General features: G+C 51.2%; 1 non-coding gene across 1 annotated transcript; it reads left to right on the top strand.

The window, feature by feature from the left end:
• The first annotated feature begins 6,049 nt into the window (after window positions 1–6,049).
• On the top strand, window positions 6,050–6,156 carry LOC114238130 (U6 spliceosomal RNA). The gene has a single exon (XR_003623547.2). It is a non-coding gene; the product is annotated as a U6 spliceosomal RNA (small nuclear RNA).
• Window positions 6,157–6,378: the final 222 nt, after the last annotated feature.

A 6,378-nucleotide genomic window follows, 5' to 3' on the forward strand; every position in this document is an offset into this window, starting at 1 on the left:
CAGTCTTCATCCTTGTGGCCACAGGTGTGAACAGCAGCCGGCATTCAGCAGAGGTGGGAGCTAGATCAGCCTTGGTGAGGGGGCCATGCAGAACCTCCCTCCACCCCTGCCATCTTGGCTACTCCACCCATGGGCCATTGCAGGCGCAATGGGTGACTGAGGACAGAGGCCATTGGACACCACCAGACCAGTCATCCTGTCCGACTGGTTGTAGAGGCACAGAGACCCTCAGCGGACAGTGCCATGGACACGGGCATCTGCATGCCCCCTGCCCACTCCCAAAAGCCCATCAACATCCCTTTGCCCTGGGCCTCCAGTGTCTTTGTCTGCTGGGGCTGATAAAACACAATACCATAGACTGGGGGAGGGAGGGAGCTTAAGCAACAGGCATTTATTTCTCACAGTTCTGAAGGCTGGAAGTTCAAGATCAGGATGCAGGCATGGTTGGGTTCTGAGCTCTCTTTCTTGCTTGTACATGGTCAACTTCTGCTGTGTCCTCACATAACAGAGAAAGAGAGAGAGCTCCCTGGTGTCTTCTTGTGAGGACACTAATCCCATCATGAGGATCCAACTGTCATGACCTCATCTAACCCCAGTTACCTCCCAAAGGCCCATCTCCAAATACCATCACATTGCAGGTTAGGGCTTCAACATATAAATTTTGGAAGGGGGAGGGGGTGGAGACACAATCCAGTCCATAGCATCCAGTCTCTGATCTACAACCCTGCTTCTTCTAGGTCTCCACCAGAGGTCTCCACCCACTGGTGTAACAGTGGTAAATGACATGGATCTCTAGGCCACCTGCAGACGCAACTTACCTGTGCCTTCTGGCCCTGCTGATGCCTCATCTGTAGGCTCCGCTCCCATTGTAAGAATTATTTGCTGATTGCCTGCCTGACCTTGTGAGTGTGTAGGTCATGATGGGCAGTGATGGCTACACGGTCACTTGGTGTTCATGGTCAGGTAATCAGTCTCAATCAGGACCTAGCAGCAGGACAAATGCTTTTCTTTTCAAATACTGTGTATTTCTCTGCGGCAGAGGCATGGGCTTGCTCTAGAATCTTAGGGGTCTACATTGTGATTCTCCTGCTGGGGTTTGTCTTAAGTGGCACAATGTATTTCCCCACCGCAGACACACAGGGTCTACCAGGCTGCATGGCCAAGCAGCAGGCACACTTACACCACAGCCTGGACCTACTGCGGTGCCCTTTCCTTTTCTCAGTGTCCCTGAGAGCTGGCACCTTCCATGCCACACAGTAAACGTGTTCTGCAATATTCTGAAGTTTGAAATATGCTACTTCCAGAAAGCGGAGAACCAAGCTGTCCTTCCTTCCTAGAGGTGGGAGGTAAAAGATGCAATAATTCATCCTTTACTTTAGAGGGGATGTCCCAGCAAGCCCCGGCCCATTGGGCCCTTAAAATTTTACTGAATATCCTGAATTTTTACAGCATTTTCTCTCACCTTCTGGAGCACTTCTATCTTTGAGAAACCTCCAGCATACTTGCCACTTTTGTTCATTCAGTCTACTTACCACGTCATCTATAGGGTGGGCCAATGTGATGTTCTGGGAAAAGTCCAGATGGCCCAGGCCTTTTCGGATTACATTATGACAGGGGGCAGGAGAATTAATGCAACCCTGGGGCAGAGCTATAAATAAATGCTGTTCTCCATCTCATGTGTAAACTGCTTCTAATCCTCTTCCCTGATAAAGATGAAAAATAACGCATTCATCAAATCAAGGGCTGCATATCACATCCACGCTAATTGATTCTAGAAAAGAGACCACATCTGGCACAACAGCTGTTGTCAAGGCTGCTGTGTGGTTGAGTTTGCAGTAGTTCACGTTTATCTTCCAAAACCTCCACGACTTGGAAGGGGCCCAATTAGTAAATAAAACGGAGGAGGTGATAGAATCCACCACCCCCTGCACTGGTTTTTAAGGATCTTTCATTTCTCTGGGAAATATTGTTTTTTATTTAGTCTCTTGGCCTGAAGTCGATTACATGAGTTTCTGCTTGGCTTTCCCACTGTGATAGCTCTGACCACTTAGGCCAAGGAATCCATACGTGGTAGAGCAGAGTCCTAGGGCTACCACAACAAAATACCACCAGTGGGTTACTTTAAACAACAGATATTTATTTTCTCACAGCTCTGGAGGCCAGAAGTCCATCATGAAGATGTGGGCAGGGTTGGTTCCTTCTGAGGATGTGAGGGAGAATCTATCCCCTCCCTCTCTCTTAGCTTCTGGTGGTTTTGTGGAAATCTTTGGCTTTCCTTGGCTTGTAGAAGCATCACTCCAATCTCTGCTTCCATATTCCCATGGCGTTTTCCCTAAGTGTGTCTCTGTGTCCAAATTTCTCTTTTTTATAAGGACACCGGTCATATTAGATTAGGGCCTGTCCTAATGACCTTAACTGATTACATGTGCAACCATCATTTCCTAACCAGGGAACATTCTGAGGTACTGGGGATTAGGACTTCAAAATGTGAGTTTTGGGGGATACAATTCAACCCACAGTGTCTGGGCTCTCCAACTACCAAGTCTGTCCATTCCAGTTATATTGATACATAGAGGATGGGGAGATGGCCACTGGGTGAGTCTGTGCACCTGCCAGACCTGGGCCAAGTCTGGCTTTATTATCAGCCCCAATGTGCCCCCGCTCCAACAGGGGCACCATGGTGATGCTTCAAACCCCTGAGTGTCAACCACCGTGTACAGCAGCCCTCAAACTGTGTGCGTCTCCTTTCCGTTAGTGGCTGTGGGTCCCTTTGGGGAACGACTGGGGAATCATTACCAGAGGCATTTGCTGTGGTGCTGAGGGCCCTTCCTCCTGAGAATCCAGGGTCTTCTTTAGTCAATGGGCTTCAGCCCTGAGACGTGGCTCAGGTACAGAAAGTGGGCAGGGGCTGGGACTTGTCATTGCCCTCAGCATTCCCATCAGCCATCCTTGATTTTGGTTGAAGGTAGAGATGGGGCCGTACCCCACTGGCTGCCTCTCTGTCTTGTTCCTCGGAACTCTGTCCTAGTTTCCACGTCCAGGGCTCTCCGAGGGGTGGGCTCTTCTAGCTGCCCTTCCAGCCGTGCTTCCCATCACAGTAATCGCCTCCTTGTGGCTGCTGGTGGTGAAATGCTGCCCGCAGGCCTCTGTACTTGGTGGATTCCCTCCTTCCACCGCATCCTGTGGTCAGCCAGCCCCTAGCTTCCCAGCAGTGCTGGGGGCTTCTCACCTGCGGATTCCTCACCAGTGTCTTCACATGGTTCCCAAGAACACAGGTGGCACGGTCACTCCTCTGGACAAGCCCCCCGACAAGTTCCCCCAGCTCCCGCTGGTGCATGTCCGCTGGGTCCTGCAGCTCCAGTGGGGCAGAGCCCCTCTCTCCCCTAGCCGACCCAACCCTTCCCTGGCTGGGTTATGTTGCAAGTAAACCCAGGTTGCTGGCGGGATGGTGAGTTTGGAGTAGATCCCGGGGAAAGGGTGGGGGGGGGCGCATGTTTTCTTACAAGGCAGGGGCCTCTGCATTGTCTTCAAGCAAGGTTGGGGCGGAGATTCATTAATCAGAGAAGAGTTGGCTACTTATATAGACCCAGAGGGTTTAGGATTTTCGTATTGACTCAGCTGTCACCATCCGGAGTGTCTGAGTCTCTGTCCTTTCCCATCAGGGCCCTCACTTTGTTATACCAGGCTTGCGGGGGTGGAGTCAACCTTCCCTGCAGGTTTGTTATCCTTACACTTAATTCCTGGGCCAGAGCCTCAGCTGGTTCAACCCTCCACGAGTCTCTCTACACACGGCCAAGGAGGTCCTATGGCTTTCACCTTTGTCTTTTATTTCCTCTTTTTTAAAAAATTCAAGTATAGTTGATTTACAGTGTTGTGTTAGTTTCTGGTGTACAGCAAAATGATTCAGTTATACATATATATGTTCTTTTCCATTATGGTTTATCACAGGATGTTGAATATAGTTCTCTGTGCTCTACAGTAGGACCTTGTCGTTGATCCATTCTCTATGCAATAGCTTGCATCTGCTACTCCCAAACTCCCAATCCACCTTTGCCTTAAGTTGATGACTGACCAACGTCAGGCTTTCGCTGTGTTTCGCCAGGGCTCTGACAGTGCCCGGCTGCAGCCTCTGAGCCCACAGTCCTCATGTTGCTCTGTCCCGAACCTCTTGGCGCTCCCTTCCAACGGGATCTCATCCCATCCATCGTCTGTGAGGGGCGTCACGATTGCACTTGGGCTGAACCATCCGAGTACACTGAACTGTTCCAGGAATTGTCCATCGTTGCCCATCACCAGTGTGAAGTCCACATGGCCATCCAGATGGTGGATGATCCAACTACCTACTCCTATTTTAGAGCCCGCTTCTTTGGTCCAGTATTTCCCAGACTGTCCTCAGCAGGACACAGAGATGGAGGCGTGGGTGCGGAGTTTCACTGGGGTGGGGAGGTGCTGTCAGCACCTGCGCTTGGCAGGGAGTGAGGGATGCAGGACTGGGTCAAGAAGGAGACGGAGCAGCAAGAAGGTGACGGTAACAGAGACCTCGGCCAGCCCCGTGGTGCTGTGAAGGTGGGACGGCCATTCAGAGGTGTCCCGAATCGAGGCCTGGGGCTGGGCTGTTGTCTTCCCACACTGTGGGTCTTTGGAGACAGGTTGCCCTTGGGAGGGGAGTGAAACCTTGGGCAAGGAAGCTCTCTCTGGCTGAGGACCATTCCTGCAGACACAGCAAAGTGTGAGTCATGCAGGCGACACTCCTGGAAGCCGGGGGACATCTGAGGGTCTCCCTCAGCATCTGCTACAGGCCCGCCTTGGGGAAGGCTCAGGTGTGCCAGGCAACACATCCCCAGCCCGTCTCAGAAAGGAGCCTGTCCACCTGTGTCCTGAAAGTCACAAAGCCCAGAACCTACTCCCCAGGAAAGAGTTCAGGGGCCCCCAGGCCTGCCTGAGCCCCGACCAGGCCAGCTTCCCACAGGGAGGACAGGGGTGGACAGAGCACGCGGGTGCCTGGATCAGGCCCCCTGCAAGTGTGTCCTGATGGGGCCGGGCCGGGAGGGCTCTATCTGTCCCCACTCCTCTCTCCCCAAATCCCTCCTCTTCTTGCAGGAACAAGGTGTGAGGCGCAGACAGAATAGTGGACCTGGGCACAGAGGCTCCAAGAGGCTGGGAATGTCTGCTCCAGGGTCAGGCAGGCCTCTGGGGCGAGAGAGGAAGTGGTTCCTCCAACTGGTTCCTCCAACTCGGCACAATGGGCATTTGTGGACATTTTGGCTACACAGCATCCATTCCTACTTGTTAAAAACATCGAATCTCCTCTTGGAAAAGTACTTCTCTCCGATGTGTGTTGCCCTGGGCGTGTCCATCAGTCAAGGTGTTCTGCCAGCTCCAGCCAAAGGGTAGGCACATGACCCAAACTCAGCCAGGCAGACTTTCTCTGGGACTTGAATTTTGAGGGGAATCATCTCCAGATGGAAAAAGGTGGTGGGAGCACGTTCCTCCCACTGACGGGCCCTGAACCAGAGGGCTGAGAGGTCCTGCCGTGCAGACACCCAGGATCTGGTCCTGCTTCCAGACACTGTTCTCAGCTCCATCTATTCCTTGAGCTGCCCAACTTTCCCCTGAATTTTGCTTGTGACCCGGAGTTAGATGCTGTTTACAGCCAAAACCCTTGAATATGATAAGATGCAGCCCATTCTGGTCCCCAGACGCGTGTGCATAACCACTAGCTATGGACGTGTTGGCTAAGACACCCATCCTGGTTCCTCCGGGATTTGCCATGTTGGCTTTCCATGGGGTCCATTTTCATTTGGACCCCAGATCGTTTTGTTGAAATGTTATTGCTGAGAGCTGGGAGGATGGGGTGAGGCAAGTTTTCTTATAAAGGACAGATTCAGGTGGGGGAAGGTGTCATTAGCCCTAAACAATCCTTTCTCATGAAGAACTTTCTGTCTTGATGATAACCCTAGATATTCATTTTCTTGTAAAAGCTGTGCTTCAGGCATCATCAGGACCGGACAGCATCAATGCTGACACTGCCTTTGAAAGTGTGTCTTCCATGCTCACTTCGGCAGCACACATACTAAAATTGTAATGACACACAGAAGATTATCGGGGACCCTGTGCAAGGATGGCACGCAAATTTGGGAAGCGTTCCATATTTTTAAATGTCCAACGACAGATAAACGGATAAAGAAGATGTGGTATACACACACACACACACACACACGTATATATACACACACAATGGACTATTACTCAGCCATTAAAAAGAATGAAATAATGCCATTTGCAGCAACATGGAAGGACCTAGGGACTATCATACTAAGTGAAGTAAGCCAGAAAGAAGGACAAACACCATATGACATCACTTATGTGTGGAATCTA

Source organism: Balaenoptera acutorostrata, chromosome 4, assembly GCF_949987535.1.
Source record: "Balaenoptera acutorostrata chromosome 4, mBalAcu1.1, whole genome shotgun sequence".
NCBI classification, from domain to species: domain Eukaryota; kingdom Metazoa; phylum Chordata; class Mammalia; order Artiodactyla; family Balaenopteridae; genus Balaenoptera; species Balaenoptera acutorostrata.